The sequence below is a fragment of the Mustela erminea genome, chromosome 4 (assembly GCF_009829155.1).
Source record: "Mustela erminea isolate mMusErm1 chromosome 4, mMusErm1.Pri, whole genome shotgun sequence".
Classification (NCBI taxonomy): Eukaryota; Metazoa; Chordata; class Mammalia; order Carnivora; family Mustelidae; genus Mustela; species Mustela erminea.
This window is the reverse complement of record NC_045617.1, coordinates 73,716,336-73,730,485: the sequence shown is the minus strand read 5'-3', so window position 1 is coordinate 73,730,485 and position 14,150 is coordinate 73,716,336. Positions and strand designations below refer to the sequence as shown.

Sequence of the window (14,150 nt, the reverse complement as noted above, 5' to 3'; positions counted from 1 at the left end):
CCAGGGCCAGTAGCTACAGAATTCCGGGGAGGGGGGCAGGATCCTGAGCAACAGTGTAGAGGTGCCCCCCGATTGTAGTTGGGGGCCCCTGTTTTTGAAGGAAGACACGCTAAAGAAACCTGGCCATCCCTTCGTTCCCACCAGCCCCAGCTGCCCGGTGATGCTGCCCCAAGGCTGCGGGGACCAGCGGGATGGCCCACCTCTAGTTTCATACTCCAGAGAAATCGCAGTCAAAAGGCGAACTGCTTTTCCACCTGTCTCAAGGCCAAGACAGAGGCGCCCTCTGATTGTATAGTGGGGGTGAGGGAGGGAGTGCGTGGCGCTGGGTTGAAATTCCAATTATTCTGTGGGAGTGGGGCTGGGAGAGAGCTCCCATAGCAAGGGATGGACGCTCCTTGCTGCTTCGCCCTTTAGTCGCCTTTGCGGCTGGGTTTGCTGGTACAATCCTGGGAGAGGGGCGACCCCTTGCGTCCTTCGAGGAGACAGACTAGGCTCTTGGCAGGTGCAGTTTGGTTTTTGGAGAATGGGAAGGAGAGATCTTTGTTAAATGTCCAGAAACTCAAGGCCAAATTGCATGTGCACATACTTGTCTTTGGGAAATTTCTGAAAGAAACGTATGAGAACTTTGTCCTCCAATGAGGTCTAGGAAAAAAAATTAATGAAAGGTAAAGTAGTAGTCAAAGGTATTTCAGAAAATAGTTGTCTTTACTTTTTCCTAAAAGAGACAACTAAAGTGAACATTTAAGAGTACCTCCCTTTGGCCTGTAGTTAAATAGCTTCACTTTCCTAAACTTCTAAAATACAAGAGGTAGAAAATTAAGGTGTAAGAACTGTTTTTTCAAAAATTTTTAAAGTGGTCTCTTGAATGTTTTAGTAGAAATGTTTCTTGCAAAAAAAAAAAAAGTAATTTGTTTGTGGTGTTCAGTATTGTCAAGTCTAGGGAATCATGGCTAATCCTCAGATGTGGCAAAAGCCACATTACTATTGTCCTGTTTTCCTGAAACAACTTCTATACCATTTGTCTATACTTTGTGAAAACTAGTGATCTTAGAGCATTTTAAAGATTATTTATTTATTTATTTGACAGATAGAGATCACAAGTAGGCAGAGAGGCAGGTAGAGAGAGAGGAGGAAGCAGACTCCCTGCTGAGCAGAGAGCCCGATGCGGGGCTCGATCCCAGAACCCTGAGATCATGACCTGAGCCGAAGGCAGAGGTTTAACCCACTGAGCCACCAAGGCGCCCCTCTTAGAGCATTTTAAACATAAATGTTGCACCTTAAAAATTATCTGTGGAGTTATGGGTGAGTAAATACACAATAACTTTTTACCTATTTGGATTCGAATATAGCTCCTAGAAATGACTAATTTGAACTTATTTAAGATAAAAATGAAATGCAACCCTTATTCAAAATTCCCCAACCAGCAGTATTTTCAGAAGCAAAGTTTGGCTTTAAGTACAGCGTTGAATCAAGAACCCCCAAATCCAGTTTTTAACTCACTTCCAGGTCAGTCTTTGCAACTTAGTAGTCAGGTTCTGAATTCCAGGCTATCTGCTAATAAAAGTAAATGTCATACTTGCCATAATGATAATAACCACAGTACCTTACCATTGCACTGAATTTCCCTTGAGTTATACCTTCAGACTCCTAAATAGTAACTTGAAGAGCGGGTATTTATATTCCCATTTTGCAGAGGAAGAATCCGAATAACAGAGGCTAAGTAACTTAATCAAAGCCATACAGCTAGTAGGTAGAACTTGTCTCCTGCTGCTTACACTACCTGCTGATCCATCAGAGAGAAGATGTTGGGAATGTTAAGTAATAATAATAAGTCTGATGTCTTCAGACCATCATTTATCCACTTTGTTTGAAAAATAAGCTGTTGTGGTTGACTGGAAATTTTTGAAGTGATACTTATATTATTATATATTAGTGACCAATGTCAAAAAATTAAATATCTGGTAATAACAGCAATAATGAATAGTAATAGTGCAGCTTGCTAAATATAATGATATTATTCAGTTATTCTGAAGACATTGTAGGATCATATTATTCCAGAAGATTATTGTTAGAAACATCAGATGTCTTTGTAGTATCCTTTTTATCTGATGCCATCTATTAATTGGGTTTTAATTATCTGGGTTCTAGATACATGCAAGTTTTAAAAAGCCATTGTGTGCATTGCAATTACAAAGCTGTCATTGCACAATCTGTGAAACTTCTAAAAATCCTTCATAAAAATGACTGAAATAAAGGAGTAAGAAAATAAGGGAAATAGTTTTAATGGTAATAAAATAAAACCATCCTTTTGGAATATATTGTCATTGCTGGACATTGTTTCAAACATTGAGCCATTCTTTGAGATTCTGATACACTCTTGGTAATTGCACTGCCAATTATGCTAAATATGAAGTTAACTATAGGATAAAAAAATCTTTCATTCTCCTACACATTTTGTAATATTTAATTTTGAATGGAAGTATGGTTTGGAAATTGGCTACAGTGCATTTTCTCACCTGTCTACTTCAGTTACCAGTGTATTTTGTTTTTGAAAGAAACATTAATAGATAGAAGATAGGAGTAAAATTTGCTGGAAAAAGAATATTCTGCAACATATCATGTGATGTTTGTATGAATCACATATCATGTAATGTTTGTACTAGATTTACACTCTTAGGCAGTAATGGCAATATCTAAATATAAACAATTGTAAATTCTAATATATTTACTATTACACCTCAATTTTTTTTAACATATCCTGTTATACTATTTTAATTCCTTATTACTTCAATAGAAGGATTTTACTTAGAACATTAAGGATGATAATTTTTAAATATTGTCTTTTTAATCCTCAATTACTCTACGTAAAGTAACTGAGAATATAAGAATGAGTGTGAAACTGACTTAATGTCATCATTTCATTGTTCCTCTAAACATGAAAAATGAACAGTATTTCAACTTACAGGTAGATAGCTTTTGATAAAATCATTCTTTCATTAAATATTTACCCAGAATTTAATATTCCACAAATTAGGTCCCCAGAAAGCAATGACTAGAAATTACATGTAGTTAGATTTGATTTTCAAGTTATGGGGAAACCATACATACCACCATACTACAAAACAAATTTATTAGTCGCTGGATCATTTTAAAATATTTAAATCTGGATAGAGATCTCCGGATTACTATTAAATATCTAAAAAATATTTTCCAATTACATGGTTAATCTTTTTTTTTTTTTTAATGCAGTTGTTCTTTTAAAGTCTATGTAATGTTGGTGGTATATCGTGTGGGATTGTCAGAACCCTAAATAGAGTTAAGACCAAATGGTCTTTCTGCAATTTTAAGAATGAAGTATCAAAAAATAAGACTGTTTTACGTATAGTGATTTCTTAAATCATCTTTCCCTGCTTTATCTAAATGTTTCATTCTCGATGTTGTCCTAACCCTTTTTCCTACTTCCCCGCTATCCACTCATCCCACCCCCCAAAAATCCTTTTCCAAGTAGTGAATTCTTGAAATGCCATCAGAGTGGGTATTATATTTCATGAAATGTAAGAAGCAACTTTGGTTACCATTAGGAAAACATCATTCAGTTCTGAGAGCATGGAAAGGATCATGCAAGACAGTGTGTTGAAATTACGTGTTTTACTTGGTTAGAACTATTTCTTCTCTGAACAGTGCATGGTACATTGGCATGCTTTGGAGAATGAGCATTTGAGAAGTGTTGCATCATAAATTATATAGGTTTCTTTTTTCACCTTCCTTTTAATTTTGAGGAAAAATGTGGGTTACTTGCTTAATTGTGAATGTTTTCTTCAGGTTTAAAATGATTGGATTATCTTAAATTTACCATCTGTTGGATAACCTAGTAAGTTTGAAATGCTTTGCAGTTACACCTTAACAAAATATGTAAAGCATAAAATACACATCTGCAAGAATTTACTGACCATTTTTTTTCTATTTAATCCTGTCCACCAGATCTTTCCATTCAGGAGTATTACTAGCATTCTGCTTAAAGTACTTATCCAGCAATACTGAAAAGAGTGGAATGTTCCATTCTCAAGGATTGTGGGGGTGCTGAGGATGCTTACTGTCTAAATGCCATTGAATGCTATGAAATCCCATTTTCTGCTCTAGAGAGTTTTCAACAAGATGAAATTTTAAGCAAATTACCTACATTTTTTTCACATTTGAAAAATTTGAATAATTTTCAAAAATTCATTTTAAAAAATATGGTTACAGGTGCCTCTTATCTGATAAAAGCTTTTCTGCCTTATTTGTAATCTTGGCGAGGGACCTAGTTACCATCTGCTGCCACTAAAATTCTTCTGGAAGTTTTATAGAGAAAACTCAATGGTACTAAAGAATATGATTGCCCAATTACATATATATTTAATAGCTTTTAACTGTTGTCATGCCTCATGCAAGAATCTAATTCAGTCTTCAAAACACTACCTTATTTTAGGGCTTCATCTGACCTTTAAGAATTTGATGAGTAGCAAGCATCAAAAGTTCATGGTAGAAACTGAGACTTAAGGTGCCATTGAGGGAGAATCCCCAGTGTCTTTTGGGAAAAAGTAGATTCCTGTCTCTTCAACTTACCGCCTTTCGGTCTGAGAACATATGTCACGACTGTGACTTAAATAGTCATAGTTAAACAGTTCTTCTAAATTTAGTTTTCTTTTTCAACTAAGTTTAGTGGATAAAGATTGAGAATGCAAGCAAATACAAATATTCCTTTATTATAAGGAAATATATATAAAGATTAATTAATAAGAGCTTTATCAAAGTAAAGATGGAATTAATTATTTCTCATTTTTCACAATATCTAGTGCCCCAAAACCATAGCCATTGCACAGTGAGCATACTCAGTCTTTAGCAGGTGCATCTTGTCCTTGGGCTTGGAGTCTCAGGAAGCTGGTTTGGAATCCAGCTAGAGAGAAGCTGTAAGACCCCTCCACATACACCTGACAGGCTGTCAGAAGTGGCCTGTACTAGGGTGGAAGCAGCAACCGTGATGACCCAGGTTTAAGATAATAAGGACCTGTGTGATAATAACAGAGACTGATTGAGCAAGGGAGTATATAGAGCAAGTGATTTATATGGATTCAAGTATTTATATGGATCAAGTGTCTAGGTCTTGGCAACTAATTGGATATGAAGGGAAAAGAGACGGAGTCATATTTGGCACCTGATTTTGTAGTGTAAGGACTCAGATCTGGGTGAATGCAAAAGCAATGGAAATAAAAAGATGGGAAGTTAGGGAAGCAGACTTGGTAGAAACTTATTTTTCTTTTGAGCTATCTTTACTTTGAGGGCCAGCATCTAGTAAGTCAGAATCAAAATCTCATAGTATCGGGGCTGAAGATAAGTATTTAGGAGTCATATAAGGGGGATAGTTGAACGCATGAGTAAAATCTAGTGGTTCCATATTTATTATTATTAAAAGTGTTTGCATAGCTGACATTGAGACTCTTACTGGTAGTACCAAAATAAGATTAATTACATTAAGTTACTTTGTCTATTTTAAAGAGTCTAATGTACCAATCTCAACTGAAGCCTCTCATTTTTGTAGTACTCTTTGTATTATATAAGAGACTAGTCCCTAATCATTCCATTTGGGATCTAGCATGTACTCATAACAGTGGCATTCTCCTTTCAAGCAGATTTCTCTACAAAGTGTGCTCTCTTACAATGAGAGGTTCTGAGGATGGGATGGCACTTGAAGGAATCCAGTCCATCTGTACAGTGTATATATTCTGTACAGTGTATATACTGTACAGAGGTAATCCGTATTACCTCTGCAACATCCCCACTGAGTAATTATCCAGCCCTAGTAACACCGAGGCCCCACGTCCTCTTTCTCCACCAATTCAATTTTGGCCTTCCTCATCAGAAGCAGGTAATATTTTCTAGTGTGTTTATCCTCCTAGTTGTCTTCTGAGCACTTTGCATTGGCATGGGATTAGATTCAGTTACCTTAAAACATCTTTCTAGGATGAATGCACAATAATCCAGTACACTATATTTATTCCTAAAATCTGGCCTCAGAAAACTAGCTAGTAAGCATATTTATAATTATACCCCAATACAAAGCACATTCCTGAGAGTAAGTGGTAAAGCAGCCCCCATTTTATAACCACATAATACAAACCACCACCACACAATATAAAATAACAGAATTTGTGAGATGCTTATTTTAGAACACTGTTTTTTTAACATATGCTTGATAAGTTGGTAAGAAAAAAGAAAGAACGTAGTTTCTCATCATTATGTTCTTTTTTCTATACAAAGGGACCGCACAGGTATGAACATAGTAATCATGACAAAGGGTGTCATAAAAGGAAAGGCAGTAGAAGTCACAGGGTGGGATTATGGACATTGGGGAGGGTATGTGCTTTGGTGAGTGCTGTGAAGTGTGTAAACCTGGTGATTCACAGACCTGTACCCCTGGGGATGAAAATATATGTTTACAAAAAATAAAAAATTTTAAAAAAAATTAAAAAAAAAGAATATAACAAAATTTATATTCATGATTTCAAAAAACAGAAAAAAAAAAAAGAAGTCACATTTCACTGATAAGAAAAAGACAAAACTTTTATGCCAAAGTGTGTGTAAGTGCCTCCCGGCAAACTGTAGTTTCATGGTTCTCAGAGCCACTGTTATATTCATATATATGTTATTTTACTCCTCATTTATATTTATTTGTCAAAGTAAATGTTGAGATACTGGTTATTATTTAAATAGCTGCCATGTTTTAAATCACCTGTGAGGGCTAGATCCTGTACTTGATGTTTTCGCAGAAGTTTATCTCATCTAGTCCTCAGACTTACCCTGTAAGGATGGTGTCAGTAGACCCATGTTAGTCACCTGAGGTCACTCAACAAAGACGTGGTGGGCCTGGGATTTCAGCCCAGGTTATGCTTCAAAGCCTGTGTCCTTCTCTGATTTCTTCACATCTCCTCAACTACTGGGATTAGTACTTAGGGCAGTCGTAGGTTCATTTTCTCAAACCCCACCTCACCTTTTCTTTCCCTTACTCTCTCTTTGCTCATTCTTTCTTCCTCCTCATTTAATAAACCACAAGTGTTTCCCAAACATTTACTACAGAGGTTGCTTCTGGTATTCTAGTACATTCTCCCATTTCTCTTTCTTTTTTTTCTACCCCTTTGCTCTCTTTCCTTAAACTTACCCTATTGATGGTTTTTAAACATAAGAAGTTGCTGATTTTCTTCCTTAGGAGCAATAAAATAGCACATTTTATATGAAATACTGCAAGACTATTCTTCTCATCTGCCCTGTGCATATCCAAGAGAAGATTAACTTAGGCATGAGATGTGGCAAAGTCTATAATTTCACAGTTAAATATCAAAATCCTTCTATGTAATTTACAACCATAATAGATATTTCACTAGCTAGTTTTTTGTTTTCCAGAAAAGTCATCTTTATGGTGTTTCATAAAATCTGCTATTTATATTACTTTTACCATGAGTATTAAAAGTAACCTCCACTCCAAATTCTTTATTTATAGGCCTTGGTACAGTGATTTTCAATCCTGATTTTAAATTAGAATCACCTGGGGATCTTTAAAACAAAAAAAATAAACACACACACACACACCCCAACCAAAAAGACAGACTCCACCCTTGACCAAATGAAACAATCTCTGGGGATGTGGCCTGCACATTTGTGTTTTCCTAGGCAGTCCTGATGATTTTGCACCCAAGACTGAGAACTACTATTGGACCCTTAATTCAAGAATAACTATTAGAGCTGGGCAACTGTTAAAAACAATGCCAGTTTCATGGGGGTTAGACAAACAAAATGGACTTGTGTGGGGTGTGGTAAGAGATGAGATATAATATCATCTGAGCAGATAGTAGTTTAAAATATAAAGTAGTCCGATAACCTCGTATTGTTTATCAGTAGAGTATTGTTAAACTTGTGGCACTGACCAGTGCAGACAAGATTGTCTGATAGGGAATTGTCTCAGCCAGAGAGTCTAAGAAAAGAGAGCAAACAAAGTGCACACAGTAAGACATGATACTGAGTTTAACAGACACTGACTTCTAGGACAAGAACAGTGCGACTGGGCAAGGGGCAACCAGAGGGGGATGTGCTTGCTGCTGAATCCGCCTGTGGCTGAGTGAGGCACTAAATGGATAAAAGATGGGGTATCAGCCATACCAGAATTTTTTTCAAAGCTACTTAATGATAAACAACTGTTCTCAGGTCTTACCAGATGATTGGTAATGTGCCCCAGAGTACTCTTTGTCTTCAGAAAACACGTCATGGTTAGAAAACTGCCTAACAAGAAATAAACATTCTTTTCTTTTATAGTTTCTACGATTCCTGACTAACTCCAGATTGACTACTGTTGATCAGTAAAACTACTATAAATAACGTAGTTTTAACTCCATCTCAATGGGTTAAGTTTTGTGGTGGGTTGTTTATTTGTGAGCTTACTGCTTTTACTCCTCTCCTAATGTGCCCTCCTTTGGGTGGTTATCTTCATCACGTCTCATTTATTATTCTTTCCTAGTCCATGAAGGATTTCCAAACCTTGTCATAAACCAGGGAAGTCTCCATGTAAAAGCAAAGTGGAAGTCTGGGCTTCCTGTCAGACTTAATTCTGCTTGTTAAGGGGGCTCCTTGGGAGAATTCGGGTTCTAGTGAGTCACTAGGCCAAATCCCAATAACCACAATTGCCAAAAGTAATTAGACTGAAGAAAGCCAGGCTCCTGGGGAGGAGGGTCATCACAGCACACTTGAGCCACTGCCCCGTGGTCAGACCTAGTTACTTGTCCCTAAGGATTGGGAGCAATCATGAGTTATGGAGAGCAGGAAATCCACCAGAAAACAAAGCTTTTCCACCAATTTTTTTTTCTTCAATAGATTATTCACCTTAAGCAGGCAAGAGATCAAAATATGCCCCTATACATGCACAGATCATGTCACCATCATCTTAACAACCACTTTGTCTGCCTGCAGGGGGGCAAATGCACACGTGCAAAATTCCTGCTGTCTCCAGTTGCAAGTTCTCTCCTCTCTCCCTCAGTAGATAAAAAGAACCTCAGGAGTTTAGTCTAAGGCTTTGTAAAAGAAGTGTCTGATTAGGATGGGAAGGGAAGAGATCCCCTGTAAACATCCTAAAGTCAGTTCAGATGAAGTAACATTTGGAAATAAGAAAATTGTAGTACATTTCCAGGACAGGGGTTCTAAAACCTCCAGAGCTCAGAAAGGGCCAAGAGTGCACTTAGGATTTCTTGTACTGAAAAGAATACCATTTAGAAACATGATGCTGTAAGTAGCTAAGGAGAAGTTATCAGTAAGTGGTGCTCTAATTTTAAACTTTGAATACGTTAGAAATTAGAAGATTGTTAAACCTTTTTATAGGAATATATTCATACAGCACAAATGCCATCTGTGCTTAATAACCTAAGTGAAAGTCCGCCTTGGAAACTACTGGCATTGCCTCAGACATCCAGAAAAGATACGCTATCTACCTCATGTGATGGATCCCACTGTTCACTGCCCTTAAATGTGGTAGGTTAACATTCCTTTATAATGCAGAATAATTTCAGTATATTTCAATATTCCTATGACTTTGGGTCAGTGGCTCTTTTTGTTTAAACATGTGGCTGGGTGATATTGTTTATCTTAAGTCCACAGAGAGGCAGGCAGTCAGGTTTTTTTCTGACCAGCCTTCTGGGGCAACTAGCAATCTCCAGGTAACATTTGGCTAACAAACCCTGACCTCCTGTGCTGTGCACACTGAAGAGTTACAATGACCGGCAGTCGATATGGTATCACCAGTTTAGTGGCACTATATTTTTGATTTTCTTTGGTCTTGAATTTGACCATGAGACAGACTAAGAAAAGAAGATTCTATTTTTTAAAGACTTAGCAGCAAGACTATAACCTTTAGGGGTGCCTGGGTGGCTCCGTCAGTTAAGCAATTAAGCATCTGCAGCGCAGGTCAGGATTGGAATCAAGCCCCCCCTGTCTTACTGTCTCATTGCACTCACTGCTCAGTGGGGAGCCTGCTTCTCCCTCTGCCCCTGCCCCCTGCTCATGCTCTCTCTCTTTCTCTCTCTCTCAAATAAATAAGTAAAATCTTAAAAAAAAAAAAAGACTGTAACCTATATTTACTTGTGTCACTACTTTTTGGTGGCACGTCGTTTCTGCCAGGAAGTACAAAAGATACAGACAAATGCTGCTTGGCCACAAACTATGTGAGCACATACTGAGCTGCTGAAGATTTGTTTCTTACAGAATTCAGTCGTGCTTTTCCAATTTATGACATATTTGTTGATCTAAGTCCAAATGGACCTTCATTACTGTTTGGTAACAAGAGAAAAAGCCCACAGGTGGCATCTTCAGCTCCTCTGCCCTTCATTTACCCAGTCACTTCCTGTCATCCTCATAACTCTTAAGCCCCTTCTACAAAGAAAGTGCAATCTCTCTTTCCTATAGCACATTTCCAAGACATCCACCCAGCTTTCCAGTTCTGTTCAGAGCTTGATGCAGATCCAAGCTGTAAACATAAATCAGTGGGATTCCCTTGGAAGCCATTTACACTTGCAGGATCATGTCGATGCATACTTGACCCTAGTATCAATAATCAGTAGCATGTGCCATTCCACCCAGCACTGCGCTTCCAGGACCCAGCCCTGATTCATGTGTGTTTTCAGACTTGTGAGCATTCTGTGTGCATACCTCAAAGTTTAATTTCTCATAGACTAAAGGAGAGTTCTAGAAGAAGGAGCTCCCAGCCATTTCAGGCCACCACGGCCATTTTCAGCACCCATGTGGACATCTCACTGACATTTCAGAAATTCATTAAAAACTGCCTCTGACTTTAATATATTGTCCATACTATAATGGAGAGCTTTTTAATCCCAGAAAGCTTTATGTAATAGTTTTTAACCAAAGCTCTTAACAGGCTGAGGGGCACAAGTGCTACTGTTCATCAGGTGAGAACACGTTTCAGATGATATTTGCCAAGATTTTCCAGTGCAGGATGTTTTCTCTACCCTTCCTAGCCCCAAATCACTTCTTCAAATACTCTCCAAATTCCAAACCAATACGAAGATGAGTTGAACAGTCTTAATTTTAGAATCTTCCAAAGAAAAAAATAAATACACAGACAGCTGAGTTAATTTATAAAACTGCAGCATTTATCTTGGCAGATTTCAGTTTTCTCTTGTCTAAGTTTTGCATGTTAACTCTTACTCAGCAGCTCATGGGAGCAACAAGTCATTTCTATATATTAAGCACCTTGGGAGCCATTGAACAAAACAACTTTGGTGTTTCTTCACACTTCGTGTACTCATTTCTTTTCTCATACACAATTTATTTGCTGGGTCGCTGAAACCTAAATAATCCCTTTAAAACTGAAGCAAATGGAGAGTCATTTTTACAAGAAGAATAAACAACAGTGGCTGTTGAAATACTTGACTTGAATTGGGCTACACACTGAAGTACCTTTTTGTTAATACAAACCCTTCATATTCTAGCAAGTGGCTCCCTGAAATTCTAGGACTGCTTAAAATTATAGGACCAGGGACCAGGAATCTCCCTTCCCCCGTGCCAGTTCCCTGCTCCTGGGAGTATGCCAGCAAGTTTGCAGGATTCATTCTGACAACTGTTCTGGTGTAAATATTTAGAGAAATCCTTTCCATTAGAAACTAAACAAAGTGTAAGTAGCTGCTCCTAAATGATAGATCTTATTAATGTTTGCAACAGCAGGCTTTATGCTGTCTGATGTACAGATTCCAATATACTGGAAAAGACTAAGGGTAAAAGAATCGAGACAGGAATTACATTAACTGTACCAAATGTGAATTGCAAAATTTTATTTTAACTTGTCACTATAGAGATGTGGTTTCATTTGCACAGAATATAGGGGAAATGAGTTAATTTAAGCTAAAAATAATAAGAATTTGCTACTGGTATTCTCATGGTTTAAAAAAGATGGGGGATCAGTGATTACAGCTCTCTTTATCAACATGTTCAAAAGCTGTTCTTACCTATTTCTCCATGTCCCCTCCCAAATAAAGTAATACATCTGAGATCCTGTCTTATATACGCTCTAGTTTCTCTATTATTATTTAAAGACTATGAAGAGGAGTAATGGCTAGGCTCTGGTGCTTACATCAAATATCACTTGTTAAAATAGGTTGCTACCCTAGCCTCAAGGGGCCAGAGCCCCCCCCCCCCCCCCGCCATGTTCCACTCTGCCCTTTCCTGTTTGCATAGTATTTTCAGGTATTTATATGTACTAGGGGATAACATAGCTAAGTAATTGAAAGCATCAGAGGCTTCATTGACTGAATTTTAAGTTATATACTATTAATGAATACTATGATACTTGACTAGAAAAGGTGTATATTCTTTTGACTAGTTATTATTTCTCCCTACTTTTGATGATTTAGAGCCTACACTAAAATCTAAAAAGCTTTGAATTTTAATTCACTTCCTTTATTTATTGTTGTCACTATCTCAGATTTCTCATTAGTATATGCTGTTTCCTTTCTTCATAGGAATAGGATTTTTTTTTTTTTTACATAGGATTTTTCCCCCCAGTGGAAAAGCACTCTAGAAAAAAGATGCTATGTAAATAATGTTACTAAAATATCTACAATGAGATTTTACTTTTCCTTGTTTTGCTTCAAATGTGTAATGACAATCACTCACTGCTGAGTCTTCAACTGAATCCTATTTGAATCCCAAATTTATCCACAATTTAGCAAAGAAAATAATGAAAGAAATTTAAGGGAGAAGAAATGGAAATTTCATAAACTTAATTGCAGAAGAATAACATCTTTCTGATTCGCCTTTTTCGGATCCAGATCTTCTGAAGTTTGGACTATAGTTCAAAAAATCCCATGTTAGGGGGCAGATGGTTTGATTTCTAATAACATTCTACTGTATATTTCTAATAACATTCTGCTGTGTACTAAATAAATACCATTTATTTAGTCTATGATTGCATTGCTCTCACTATAAAATGAGAGTCCTGATCTTTTACTTATCCGAAACCAAGAGACTGATCTCAGAGCCCCCGCCCCCGCCCGCCAACAGGAAAATCAAAGAGCTCTTCCTTTTCCTTCTTGTAGCATGCTGTATCCTTAGATAGTTGTCAGTCAGAACTTCAAGAATGTGGAGTTAGGGCTTCAATTCAAAAGTGTGAGTTTTTCTTTATACTTTCATGGAGTTTTTTACATGATTATTTTTTTAAAGCCAACAAGTGAAAACGAAATTCTTTTGGGAGAAAAATATGAGGAAAATTTGAAATTAAACTTGGTCCTAATTAAAACAGCATAAATTCATTCAGCAGTGATTTACTGAACACTTAGTATGTGCTAAGATTAAGTCAGCACAGCACACATCAAACCTACCTTTGTGGCATGTCACAATGTTTAAAGAAAGAGAATTAAACATTAATTTAAAGAAAAATTTAAAATTTAAAGAAAGAATTAAACATTATTCGGCTGAAGATAAATCAGAGCTGTTAGATATTCTTTCTAAGTTGTATAATGTTTCTTTTTAAGGCTTATTTAAACAGAATTGGAAATTAATGAGAAGGTTTACAAATGAGCCAATGCACACCCAGATTTTTCTCTGGAAAACAAGGATACCAGACAGCACTTGAGGATGAGGCAGGAAGGTGGAAGGAAGATCAACAGAAAACACTGGAATTTATTGGGCCTCCCAGTATTATCTTGTCTGAAAATTTATGACCAATGGATAAGAGTCATCGTTCAGCATGACGTCTGTGACAATCATAGGAAGTATGCTATGCATACTATAAACGTAGTTGGCATTGTTAGGTAAAGCTTGTAAGGGAATGACATAGTTTGGCTGAGCAAATTTCCCTTTTCAGCACATTGACTAATTTCTATAGTTGAACTTTCCATGCAAGTTCATTAACTGGAATTACTTTTACCAAACAAATACTAAAATATTGTGTGTTTAAAAATAGTGCATTTTTGTCCATCTCACGGAGGCATTTTTCAAACCTCTCATGGTCACCCCTTGACCACTACATGGGACATAGCTTCCAGACTGCTTAAAGCACCACTTTGGCAAACACATATGAACATGTTTTTGGATTTCTTATGTAAGTCTGTTGATGACCTTTC

The 14,150-nt window shown here is 37.1% G+C and overlaps 1 protein-coding gene across 1 annotated transcript in view; it reads left to right on the top strand.

Annotated features, from left to right (window-relative positions):
* The window catches only part of RSPO3 (R-spondin 3), an 89,340-nt gene that overhangs the window by 2,412 nt on the left and 72,778 nt on the right, over positions 1–14,150 (top strand). The window lies entirely within an intron of this gene.